Source organism: Lutra lutra, chromosome X (genome assembly GCF_902655055.1).
Source record: "Lutra lutra chromosome X, mLutLut1.2, whole genome shotgun sequence".
NCBI classification, from domain to species: domain Eukaryota; kingdom Metazoa; phylum Chordata; class Mammalia; order Carnivora; family Mustelidae; genus Lutra; species Lutra lutra.
The window spans coordinates 85170463-85184051 of record NC_062296.1 but is presented as its reverse complement, the minus strand read 5'-3'; the positions used below and the strand labels follow the sequence as shown (position 1 = coordinate 85184051).

The following is a 13589-nucleotide window of genomic DNA, read 5'->3' as shown; positions in this document are numbered from 1 at the left end:
AATCCCAGGACCCTGGGATCATGACCCAAGCTGAAAGCAGAGGCTTTAACCCACTGAGCCACCCAGGCGCCCCTGCCCATGTCTTAAAAAAACAAAACAAAAAAAAAACCAAAAAAAAGCACCTTTGCTGGGGTTCCTGGGTGGCTCAGTTGGTTGATCCGTCTGTCTTTGGCTGGGGTCATGATCCCAGGGTCCGGGGATTGAGTCCCGAATCGGACTCCCTTTCCCTCTGCCTCTCTCCTGGCTTATGTTATCTCTCATTCACTCTCTCTCTCTCAAATAAATAAATAAATCTTAAAAAAGAAAAAAAATTCATTAGGTGTTTTTCCCAGAGCTACTTTTGAAAGGGAGAGGATAGGAGAATACACAGGGGTTATGAATCTGGGATGATGTGGAGCTTGGAAAAAGGAGCAGGAAAGGGAAGTTGGGGCCCCTAACACGAATGCAATTTCTTGATCTTACCTTGTGTAAATGCATTCATAATAGATAACGTTTCCAAAGGGGAGTGAGATATTGCAACCATTTAGTTGATATGTTTCATTAGGTACTCTTTTGCTTTTGCTTGGAAGCCAGTGAACAGACAAGACACCTTGTAATCTCCTCTCCACAAAGTTTTGAAGTTTTATCTTTTACATACACCTGTGAAACTGGTTAGTTAGAAAATAAACGAGTTTCGTTTTTATCTGGTTAGGCTATGCGATGTCTTCAGGAGTTGATTGCCTTGCTTATAAATCAGGAAAGTAACAGACTTTTCTATCTTTTCTCACAATTACTTTTTGATTAAGTCCGTGCTTATTAGCAGTTTGGAGGAGAAATAATAAAGAAAATATAGCTTATGATGATTGACTGCTCCATTTATGTAGTCCCACTGTGGTAAGTACAGTGTTTTCTATATCACAGACTCTCATTAATCTTTGTTGGATGGATGAACTCAAGCCAACCTGACCATTCGCTAGCAATTTTCACGAAAGAAAAAAAAAAAAAGGTTCCATATGTAAAAGACTAGCAAAATCGGTTTAAGTGAAATAGTTAGATTATTGATAGATGTCAGGTGGTTGCAATCTTTGCCTCCTACTGCTGTATAACGAGCTACCCCCAGATGCAGTGGCTTCCAATGACTTGTTTGGATTATCAGTCTCAATTTGAGTAGGGCTTGGTGTGGACTGGCTGTCACCTAGTTCAGGCAGAATCAGCTGGGTGAGCTGAAACTGGGCGTTAGTTCCTCTCCATCTCCGTAGGGTGGCTTGGGCTTTCCCACAACAGTGTAGCTGGATAAAAACAATAAACTCCCCAAAAGACTTCCTTTCAGGGCGCCTGGGTGGCTCAGTGGGTTAAAGCCTCTGTCTTCAGCTCAGGTTATGATCTCAGGGTCCTGGGATGGAGCCCTGCATCAGGCTCTCTGCTCAGGAGGGAGCCTGCTTCCCCCCTCTCTCTCTGCCTGCCTCTCTGCCTACTTGTGATCTCTGTCTCTCTGTCAAATAAATAAATAAAATCTTAAAAAAAAAAGTTTAAAAAAACCCAACAACTCCCCAAAAGAACCAGGCGGAAGCTATATTATGTTTTGAAACCTGGCCTCAGAAATCACACAGTGTCATTTTCACCACAATTACAAGCCAGCCAAGGTTCAAGGGAAGGGGACAGAGACCCCTCCCCAACCCCACTGACTTCTCTAAGGGAAGAGTGTCAAAGTCACGTTGCAAGAACAACATGTGGGATGAGTGGTAATGTAGCAGCCATCATCTTTGGAAAATACAGTTTGCCATAGGGGTCATTTATTATCCTTCATACCCTCAATTTCCCACATTTAAAGATTGTTTTCTATTTGTCTTCTCTCTTTTTGAGATTTTATTTTTGAGTAATGCCTGCACCCAATCTGGGGCTCAAATCCACAAGTCCGAGACCAAGAGTTGCACGCTCTACCAATGGAGCCAGCCAGGTGCCCCTCTATTTATCCTCATGATCTTTTTTTTCCCAACTACCCCCTTTAGACTTGGTAGCTATAACATCTCAGAAGCTAACATTTTTTTTTTTTTTTAAGTAAGGTCTTCTTCAAACAAGGGGCTTGAACTCCCAACCCAGAGATCAAGAGTCACATGCTCTACCAACTGAGCCAGCCTGGCACCCCTCAGAAGCTAACATTCTTTAAAATAACTTATGCATGGAAGATTGTTTTTCTGGTACCCTGAAGGCATATGCTGAGCAACTTTCTAGGATCGGAGTGTATCCAGCTAGGTTTACTCTTCCATATAATTTTTTTTAAAGGTTTTATTTATTTATTTGACAGAGAGAGAGATCACAAGTAGGTAGAGAGTCAGGCAGAGAGAGAGAGAAGCAGGCTCCCCGCTGAGCAAAGAGCCCGATGCGGGGCACGATCCCAGGACACTGAGATCATGACCTGAGCCGAAGGCAGCGGCTTAATCCACTGAGCCACCCAGGCGCCCCTCTTCCATATAATTCTTACTTCTGTCTGGTTTGCAGAAGACACTAACACACAGGTAGGCATAGCCCTAAATATAAGAAATAAAATAAATGAGAAGATCTATCTATCTATCTCACCTGGGGCAGCTTTAAGCCAATTTTTTTTTAAAAGATTTTATTTATTTGACAGAGAGAGATCACAAGTGGGCAGAGAGGCAGGCAGAGAGAGAGAGAGAGAGGAGGAAGCAGGCTCCCTGCAGAGCAGAGAGCCCGATGTGGGACTCGATCCCAGGACCCTGAGATCATGACCTGAGCCGAAGGCAGAGGCTTAAGCACTGAGCCACCCAGGTGCCCCTTTAAGCCAATTTTTGGAAGGTTTCGTAGTGCAGGTGATGGGTGGACTTAGCTGAAAATCCTACAGACATGTAGACATGTAGGTATCTATTTGGGGGGTTATCATCACAATGGAACTTAATGATTTATGTCGTGTGTGTGTGTGTGTGTGTGTTACTGGTCCTAGTTAAGCTGGAATACTAAGACTGGTTAGCAGTGATTTGGTCCTAACTTTGAGTGAAATACTGAACTAGAAATCATAGAGCAAAATACATATTTCCATCAAAGTAGTATTTTCCCTGACATTTAAAAAAAAAGATTTTATTTATTTTACAGTGCGAGAAAGAGAGAGAGAGCAAGAAGGGAGTGGGGCAGTTGAAGAGGGACAAAAAAATTCTGTGCCCAGCATGGAGTCCGACTTGGGGTTCGATCCCAGGACCCTGAGATCATGACCTATGCCAAAACCAAGAGTCGGACATTTAACCAACTGAGCCACACAGGTGCCCCTTCCCTGACATTTTTATCAAAACGCTCAAAATAAAAGTTGAAAGAATTACGCAGTGAACATTCCATCGCCCAGATTCTACAATTAGCGTTTTACTTTATTTGCTTCATCTCATATCTATCTATGCATCCATCCTTCTATTCCTCTACAAATCCACCTTTTTAAAAAAATGCTTTACAAAGTGACTGATGTCAGCACACATATTTTGAGTTCTGTTTAAAAATGTGGGCGATTTTCTTCTTATTTTAATATATCTTGTATTTAAAAAATATATAAAATCAGGTGGACCTGATCTTTTGTCACTGTCTTAAAAATGAAATCTATGAGAATTTAGTAGAGAAGTTGCTGGAGAAACAAAGTCTATAAAGATTGTGCTCTGCGATGCATATTATTTAATGCGCTTCAGATCATATCTTTGCCTTTGCTTGAGCATGTAATAAAAACTTATACATTTTGAACTGGATAATTGTGTCCCTTGATAGTGAAAAGGCTATCATTTTTCATTTTCTTTTCATTGTACCTTTTCATTTCCTTAAGCATGTTGGGAACCATATTGGATTCATATCTGTAAAGCTGGTCAAGAATTTCTTTTAGAGAAATGAAGTCAATGAAATTGACTTGAGACAATTGTGTAGGTAGATCAGGCTCACTCTACAGTGTCTGTACTTTTTTATTCCAACCTGCCTCTCCCAAATGGTATAGCATTCATTTGCCTACCACTTTTGTGTTCATCCTTCTTTTGTTTTTTAGGTAACTGTCTAAATCCTTAATTTTCCTCTATCAACACGGCACAAAATGATGTAGGAACTCATTGATCCATTCACTGATTTCATTCCTTCAATGAGCAAATGCTTTTTGAGCATCAGGTCCTGTCCTAAGGCATTGGCAAAACAAAAATGAATAAGACATAATGTTTGTTTTCAATGGAAAGCCATTAACGTGGTGCATTGATCAATACAGGTGACAAAACTGGGTAACTGAGGCCTGCTGGAAGATTCTCCCACCTTTCCCAGAAGAGCCGCTGTTGCTCCTGACCCACCCTCTGCTTTCTGTCATGTAGACACCAAATAAAATTAGACAGAGAAGACCAATGTTTGCCAATGACTCATTATTGTACTAGAACATTTTAAGAGAGTGAGAATTGTTTTACGGATTTGAGAAGAAGCAAGATCAATATGTTTTCTACTGTGTATGTTTTTACATAACTAGCCCAGAATTCCAAGGTACCTTATAGAAAGGCTGTAAAATTGCACTGAATTGGGTCCGATATTAAAGCTAGGAAATGAAAGGCACAGCCATTTTATTACTTCTTAATACTTAGACTCTATGAACTCATTTGTTTTCTTTACAAATTAAATGCTGTGTGTGTTTTTAATTTTTCCATTTTTAATTAAAATCTTGAGATAAATATTATATACTGCATATTACATATTAGTCTATCTGCATGTATTCAAGGAAAGGGCATCATTTGAGTTCATTTTATTTTATTTTTTAAGATTTTGTCTATTTATTTGAGAGAAAGAGAGAGAGCGTGCAAGCACAGGCAGGGGTGGGGCAGAGAGAGAGACAGACTCCCTGCTGATCAGAGAGCCCGATGGGGGGCTCAATCCCAGAACCCTGGGATCATGACCTGAGCTGAAGGCAGGAACTTAACCAACTTAACCAACTAAGCCACCCAGGCGCCCTGCTGTCATTTTAAATTTTCAAAACTTTTTGAGGGAAGGATATTACTAAAGTGCTTCTCAAGTCACCACACATTTGAGATAGGTAAGTAAGCAAAGGACGAAAATGAGGTGGATAGCAGAGCCGCTTCCCTCGCCTACCTTCATGCACATCTTTACCACTCAATTCACATAAGAAGATAGTAACTTTGCCTTCATGTCTGTGAAAAGCAGGAAAAAGTTTTTCCTGCAGAGCTGCTGTGGGAGTAAATGAGATAGTATAAGGAAAGTTCCTGGCACATAGCACCGTTACATAAATGGTTTCTAACGCTTAGAGCGTAGAGCTTAGTGGTTAAGGATTAGGTTTCTGGAATCTGTTGTCTGGTCTGCATATTGGTTCCACCGCTTACTGATTGAGGAAGCTTGGCCAAGTTACTGAAACTGTGTCTAAAAATGGAGATAAAATCCACTTGCATGAGTTACCCATTCCTGTGTAACAAATTACCCTAACACTTGGTGGCTTAAAACAAGAAACATTTGTTATCTCATAGTTTCTGTGGGTCAGGAATTCAGGAGTGACTTAGCCAGCTGGTTCTGGCTCTGGATCTCTCCGGATTGCAGTTACCTGAAGGCTTCGCTGGGGCTGGAGGAACGGCTTATCAGATGGCACCCTCACAGGGCAGTTGGCAGTTTCTCGCTGGCTGTTCATGGGAAGCTTCAGTTCCTCACCCCATGTTCTTTCTATAAGGAATCTTGAGACTGTCCCCACAGTATGTGGGCTTTCCCCCATAGTGAGTAATCCAAGAGAACAAGGAAGACACTGTAAAACCCTTTTTTGACTTGGTCTCAGGTCATAACCCTCTATGACCATCACTTCTGCCATATTTTATTTGTTAGGAGTGACTAAGTGTAGTCCACACACAAAGGGAGGGGAATTTAGCTTTACGTTTTGGGACGGGAGTAGGGGGAAATTTTATGAGGAGATCTTAAAACCGCTACATGACTTTATATGGATATTGTGAGGATTAAATGACAATCCATGTAAAATGCTCAATAAATGTTGACTAATGTTCTTCTTCTTCTTCTTCTTCTTCTTCTTCTTCGAGAGAGAGAGAGAGAGAGAGTGTGGGAGAGCCCAGGGGCAGGGAGAGAGAGAGAATCCCAAGCAGGCTCCATACTCAGCATGGAGCTCAACACGGGGCTTGATCTCATGACCTTGAGATCATGATCCAAGTTGAAATCAAGCATTGGTCGCCCAACTAACTGAGCCAACCAGGTTCCACTGATTAATATTATTTCTAAAGGAAGATGAATAAACTGTTGTTTAGCTAGGGAAATATGGTTTCATCTGGTTTAAGACACTAACGTATTCTCTCCTGGAAGGGGAGAAGGTTCTACATCATCTCCCAGCAGTTCCCAGCAAATCCTGTTGAGCTCCAGTCGCCCACAGTGCTAAGTGCCGTGCTAACACACCTCTTACTGGCTTCCTTTTCTTCCCTGTCTCACTAGCCCACTCATCTTCTGGTGTTTCTTGGGATCGACTCTCAAATAACACTACTTACACTCACATCACTGTCTCAGGGTCTGCCTTTGGGGAAACCCAAACTAAGACATCACTCATTGAGTCAATACGAGGATTAAAGGAGATGATATATACACAATGCCTGGTGTATAATGATAGCAATTAGCATTTATCGATCAGTTTCTTGAGCCAGAACTGCTTCAAGCGCCTTACATACATGAACTCATCTAACCCTACCTTAATCTTCATAAAAACTTGTTATTATTCCCCTACTCCAGGTGAGGAGACCAAGACACAGAGAGAGTAACTTCAAAGTCACACACTACTTGAACCAGTGAAACTGTTATTCAGATCCAGGCAGTAAACATGGAAACATGCTTTTAGGATGCTGGAGTCGTTCTTTGAGTTATTGGAACTCTCACTTTTATTTAGTTAACCTTGGGAGATTCTGGCTTGTTTTTGGTGTGTTGTTGACAAATGGGTAAAGTATCTTGAGAGAGATTTTTCCTGCTGCCTCCACTTAGGAGGGCTTCTGTTGGAGAAGTGACAGCTACAGTCTGTGGGTGGTGGTTCTGGGGATGGGAACTGGAAGGAGGATTTACACTTGTCATTCAGATGCCCTCTACACAAAGGTCAACTACAGCCAAGATGAGGGGCTAGAGGGAAATGCCTAGGGAAGGCATAGAGGGTCATGACCTGAGAAGGCGCCCTGGATTGATTTTTAATAGCAGAAAAAGACTGTAAAGTCAGAAAAACTGTGCAAGATGAGAAGGGACATGAAGGGCAAATTTGCCATAAAAACATGGTTCTTGGGGTGCCTGGGTGGCTCAGTGGGTTAAAGCCTCTGCCTTCGGCTCAGGTCATGATCCCAGGGTCCTGGGATCGAGCCCCGCATTGGGCTCTCTGCTCAGCGGGGAGCCTGCTTCCCTTCCTCTCTCTCTGCCTGCCTCTCTGCCTACTTGCGGTCTCTCTCTGTCAAATAAATAAATAAAATCTTAAAAAAAAAAAAAAACGAAAAAAACCCACAAAAAACAACCATGGTTCTTAGGTGAAATAGGTGAAGGGGATTAAGAGGTATAAACTTCCAGTTATAAAATAAATAAGTTATGGTGATGTCTTATACAGCATAGGAAATATATGTGAGGGTGTGTGTGTATCACAGTTAGTAATATTGTATTAACCGTACATTGACAGAGGGTAACTAGACTTATTGGGGTGATCATTTTACAGTGTATAAAAATATATCACTATGATGCACACCTGAAACTAATGGGATATTATATCTCATTTATACATAAAAAAATACATGGTTCGAAGTAGTGATTGAGAAAAGTAAACTGCTTCAGGTTTATACCACCCCCAGAACTGATACTGCTCAGTAACAGTTAATCCTTTTTTTCTTTTTAAAATATTTTATTTATTTATTTGACAGAGAGAGATAGAGTGATCACAAGTAAGCAGAGAGATAGGCAGAGAGAGAGGGGAAGCAGGCTCCCCCGCTGAGCAGAGAGCCCAATGCAGGGCTCGATCCCAGGACCTTGGGAATATGACCTGAGCCAAAGGCAGACGCTCAACCGCTCAACCGACTGAGCCAACCAGGCACCCCATGGTGAGAACTACTATTATCATCATCTACCCGTTTTATACAGGAAGAAACTGAGGCACAGAGAAGTTGAACAATTTGTCCAGGGACATAACGAGACCTGGCATTTAAATGCAGGCAATCTGGCTCCCAGGCCTATGGTTTTAGCCACTTAACTACACTGCTTTGCCAACCATCCACTTTCGTATGGTATTCTATTCTGGTGTGGTTTTCCCTCTTGGGTCTTTTGAGGCTGACATTTCTGTTCTTTCCACACTGTTTGTGGTTAAACTTAGTGCCTAGAGGATAAGGGAGAGGTTTTAATAGTTTAAAATAAGGTACTGGATTCGCGTTTCTAAAATGACATTTTCCCAAATGGCATGAACTTTAAATGAAAACATGTAAGATGTGACAGTCTGGTTTAAGCTCTGAGCAGGGCCAAGGAATAACTAAGGCTCACCTCTTCCTACAAAACCTACAAATTTACACAATGGGGGGCCTAGGTGGCTCAGTTGGTTAAGCATCTGCCTTCTGCTTGGGTCATGATCCCAGGGTCCTGGGATCAAGCCCCCCATCTGGCTCCCAGGGGCTCAGTGGGGAGCCTGCTTCTCCCTCTCCCACTATCCCTGCTTGTGCTCTCACTCTTTCTCTCCCTGTCAAAATAAATAAATAAAATCTTTAAAAAATTTACACATTGATTTGATTTTTAAGTTTTTCTCCTAGATCTTGATTGCATTATGAGGTCTAAGCCCAACAGGCATTTCACATATGATTCGTGTCACTGCCCCCCCCCCCCCCCCCCCCCCCCCCCCCCGCCCAGCACACCAACAGAAGTTGCAGTTGAGTTTCCCACATTTGGGGAAATCGCTGGGGTCAGAATGACCTGAGTGTAGTGGACAAGACTTGCCCCGAGAGAACCACCTCGTGATCTTGGTATCTTCCCTGCCAGGTAAGTATCAAAATAAATGCTTTTTGACAATGATTAGAAGTTTTATTTAGTCTTCCAGACCTGCCCAATGTGTAACCAGAATAACAATGTCTTACATCTTGATGGACATTTATTCATTTATTACTGAGACCAATAATGAGTAGCACACATGGGCTCTGTAGTGGGATAGTCTTGAGGCATCTAACAGAAACTTTGACTCAAACGGGTCTTAAATGCAAGGCAAGGGCAGAATTTGCTTAATTAAGCAACTCGGTGTTGTCATCAAGAACCCAGGTTTTTTGTTTGCTTCTTTTTTCTATTTTTCAACTCTGCCTTATGTAGTGACTTTGACCAAAGTTTGGTTTTCCAATCACAAAATGGCTGCCAGAGGCAACTCAGGTTCTTGCTTCCTTGTTCATCCAGCAGGGTAGAAAGGAAAATGTTTCCCTCAAATCATAGGATGTTAAGTCCTTTCCTTTAGTCTAATTGGGACTTAGTCACTGATTGACTGATAAACACTTTCCACCCTGGCTTCATCTAGAAAAAGGTGACCTAACAGAAGATATTTCAGAGAATCGTGAGCCTCAGAAATAATATATGTAGGGTTGCCAGATTTACCGAATAAAAAAATACAGGATTCCCAGTTAAATTTGAATTTCAGATAAAAAGCCAAAGATTTTTCAGTGTAAGTATGGGCACCTCTTTCTACAAACACTACACAGGGACACATTGATTTGGTTCTTAAGCTTTTCTCCCAGATCCCAATTTTGTTCTGAGGTCTGGGCCCAGAGGGGCAATTTCAAAAATGATTTTTTGGACAATGATTAGAAAGCTTATTTAGTCTTCTACCCTTGTTCCACATGTATCCAGGATAAAAATACATACTTACACTAAAAAGTTACTTACTGCTTATCTGAAATTCAAATTTAACAGACCTCCTGTATTTTATCTGGCAGCTCTAAATGTATGTAAAATTCTTGGCACAGAGCAGGCATTCATTCAGTGGTTAAGTATTAGTGTTCTTTCTACATAAGAAAAGAGCTCAGTTAAATGGCAGCCTGGTACTTTTTAACTCTTATTGGCCTAGAAAATATATACTTTTGATCAATATTGCCATGAACCGAACTGGATGTGGTTCCAAGAAACCCTTCATCAAGTCCTCAAAACCAGATCAAAGTAAATGTCCCTAAGTGGAAAGTCATGGTTACATATGGGGGGAGCACATTATAAAACATCTAATATCACCACTTAAAACTAAACTGGACCTGTATCAATGAATATTCAGTTATTGGTTTTTCTCAGTCTATACGGATAAACCATTCTTCATTTGATTCAGAAGTCATGCTCGAAGGTACTAACACACAGGGATGAAAATGGCATGATTGGCCCAGGAATTCTGGCTCCACTTGGGTGATGCTCTAGGTCACGGCTCTGTTACTTTGCATCAGGAGGAGGCAGGAGACTCCGCAGAGATCTGCTGTTGGCTCTGACTCCATTTTCCCCTCACTGCTAATTCACTGTTCCTACCTGAAAATTTTTCTAATATGCTTCCTGAAAAGCTGAAGGGAAAACAGGCACCTTCATTCCCTCATGAAATAGTCACCATGCTATGAAAAAGAAAACTCTAGTGTCTTGGCACCACAAGTGGCCAAACCCAGCATGTTGTTACATATTGTTACCAGATTCAGGACAGGAATAGATTAAGTGGATTTAATCCAAGGTATCTATTTCCCATTACTGCACAGTAGTGCTTATTTCTCATTTGGTGGCTGCTATGACCTCATAGACTGCTTTTCTGTGCTTTTCCCAAACCAGAAAAAAACCCATTTTCCCTCTTTGCTTTAAGCGGAAATTACTATGCAGCTTTACAGAGATTTGTCCACAATGCCTTTAAACAAGATGATTATTCTTCTTAATTTTCAAAAAGTGGCATTGGAAATGTATCTCTTTCCATTTCATCATCTCCTTATCCTCATTGGAAACCTGATCCTTGGTAGGTGTTAAGATCTTTACATTTCTGCTGGTGGGGTGGATGACTTCATTGCCAGCTGGGGAATCTTGTGTGGCGGAGCATTGGACCTGAACTGTGGGTTGATGCCTCTGCTGCAACAGCCTTTTGCATGCATCCAGCTGCTGTGTAAGGAATCCTCAGGCTACTAGTTCTTTGCTCCAAATTCACCCAAGGGACCGCAGGCTGATGGATGAGCTTATGTGTGAATGTGTGTGTATGTGCGCGTGTGAGTGTGCACGAACAGCTGCCAACAGTTGGGCAGAAGCTGCAATGGACTTCGATATCATTTTTACCAAAGACAGAGATAAACCGTCCTCCATCCTTTATTTCCAAGTAGTGCCTCGGCTCCCACCCCAAATGTGTTCTTTGCGCTCTTCCACGACCCACCCCTCCCGACCCCCCCGCACGTGTCCCTCTGGAGGGAGGCCAGGATAGCTGTGCCGCAGGCAGGATTCCCCTTTTTTTTTTCCGCAGTGAGAGGCGGATTCCCGGGCCTCTTTGGCCCTCCACCCCCCGCAGCCGCCCCTTTCTTAGTCACGATCTTCCCCGCCCCTCCCCCCCCCCCCCCCCCCCCCCCCCCCCCACCCTGCCCCCAAACCCCTCCCCGCGACCGCTCAAGTCTCGGGCCCCGCCCCTCCCAGCCTCCCAGCCCAGGTTGCTGGGGTCTGGCTGGACAACCAAACCTGGCCCGCGAGGAGATGCGGCGCGCGCGTGAGCGCGCGCGCGCGCGAGCTTATACAAGAAGCCAGCCTTCTTAGGCTTCTGGGGCCGAGCACGAGCGGCGCGGGCGGGGCGCGCGGGCCCGAGCTCGAGGACGAGCGCTCTTTCCGCATTGGTTTCTACCAGAAGTGGGCGGGGCAGGGGCGGGACCTGGCTGGGTGTTCGAAGCTTCTTTATTGGCCCGAACCGGACGGCCAGGGCGGGCCAGTTAGCAAATTAGGCTGCGCGTTCGCTTCGGCGAGAGGGCGGGGCCGGAGGTTTCCATTAGTTGTCCGTGCCACTGGGAAAGGTAAATCGGCGACGGCGGCTTCAGGAGCTGTGGGGTCCCCGGCTGGAGGTGGGGGACTCGGCTGGGTGAGTAGTTGAGCCGCCACCCGCCCATCAGGCCTTCGTGCCCCACGTCGGTTTCGCGCCACCCATCTTCTTCTGAGACAGGGGACCCACCCGGTCCCCCCGGGCAGACGTGAGAAGGGGCGGCGGCGCAGGTTCCCCCAGAACAGGGCGACGCGACGAGGGTGCTCCAGTTTGGAGTGGCCCCTCCTCAGCGCCCCATTGCGCCAGTGGAAGGGCTTCCCCGGCGAGAGTTTGGGTCTGAATTTTGGGGCGTGGGGAGACTAGAGGATATGAGGAGGGGCGGCGGGTCGCGGCAGCCAAGCGGGGCTCCCCTCAGCAGCGGGTCTGCGGCGTTCCCGCCCCGCCGCCCCCGCGGCGAGAGCTCCCCGGGGCTTGCGGCGAGGGAAGCCCCTTCCCGCCGGCGCCGAGGAGGAGCCTGTGCGGCGGAGCCCCCAGCCCGAGTTCGGAGGGAGTCCGGGACCCGCCGGGGGCTGCGAGCCGGGGCTGGAGCCCGGGCCCTGCTGACCTTGGCTGCCCGCGAGGGTGGGCGAAGGACCCACCGCCTGCCCCGCATCTCTTCCAGCCTCCTCCCAACAAGTTTCAGGCGTTGCTGTGAAGTTCCCGACTGGCATAGTGGGGAGAAGCAGAAATTGGCCGCTTCCCAGACCTTCGCAGCCTTTGGACCCTCATAGAAATGAAATCCTGGGGTTTGGAACCATTTCCAAACGAACAGGTCCTTCTCGCATTGACACGTTTTATGCCCACGTTGGGGGAAAAATAACCCGAACGTATTTTCGTGTAAAGGCAGATCTTCCTTGAGGGTTTTTTTTTTTTTTTCCTTCCTTTTTCTTTCTTCGCTTCACTTGAGTGTTAAAGCACTGATGCCTGACCTTAGTATCTCCACAGCAAGATTAGGCGGATGCTGTGATATTTAAGTAGTTGCAGGTCAGTGTTCTGTTAACACAATCTATTTTAATTGGCTGAAATTTAGGCTGATTTTAGAAAGTATTGCAGACACAGAATAATTTCCGTCTGTGAATCTGAACTAGGTTTGTTTGGACGTAATGGTTATGTAGTTAATGTAAGAGATTACACAAATTAATTTGTCTGAGAGCTTTTGGCTGGAACGGGAGACGTACATACGTATAGAATAGGATTGTCGTTTTAGGTAACATTTCCAGCTTGCGCCTTTCTTGCTGTTGGGTTACAAAAAAGGCATCTTTACGGAGGCTATTCGGAATTATATGTGAACGACATTTAGACGTAATTTTTTTTAACTTAAGTGTTTTAAAACATTTTATTCGTAAAATGTGAAGAACCTATGTTTACTTATGTGTTTAGTGTTGGGGGGGGTAGTATAATCTTACATTTAGCAACCCAATTACGGTTCATGAATAATACATATTTTAAAAAGGTGTGCCTCTTTTTGAGAACATGGTACTTGAGTATCTTAGCAATTTTTCTAATTTCTTTATTAAAAGTACTATTTTAGGTTTGAGCATTTTTGGCGTTCACGCTGGAACAGGAGTAAGGAAGCCTGCAGCAGTATTACCAGTTTGACACCACCAGTGGGTGT

At 44.2% G+C, this 13589-nt stretch overlaps 1 protein-coding gene and 1 pseudogene across 2 annotated transcripts in view; one reads left to right on the top strand and one right to left on the bottom strand.

The window, feature by feature from the left end:
- Positions 1 to 8839: 8839 nt before the first annotated feature.
- Positions 8840 to 8978, bottom strand: LOC125092564 (uncharacterized; annotated as a pseudogene).
- Positions 8979 to 11943: 2965 nt separating this feature from the next.
- Positions 11944 to 13589, top strand: part of CDKL5 (cyclin dependent kinase like 5) — a 230213-nt gene continuing 228567 nt past the window's right edge. For both annotated transcript variants that reach the window (XM_047715640.1, XM_047715635.1), the window contains exon 1: positions 11944 to 12034. The gene's annotated coding sequence lies outside the window, so the exon portion shown is untranslated. The remainder of the gene's footprint in view (positions 12035 to 13589) is intronic.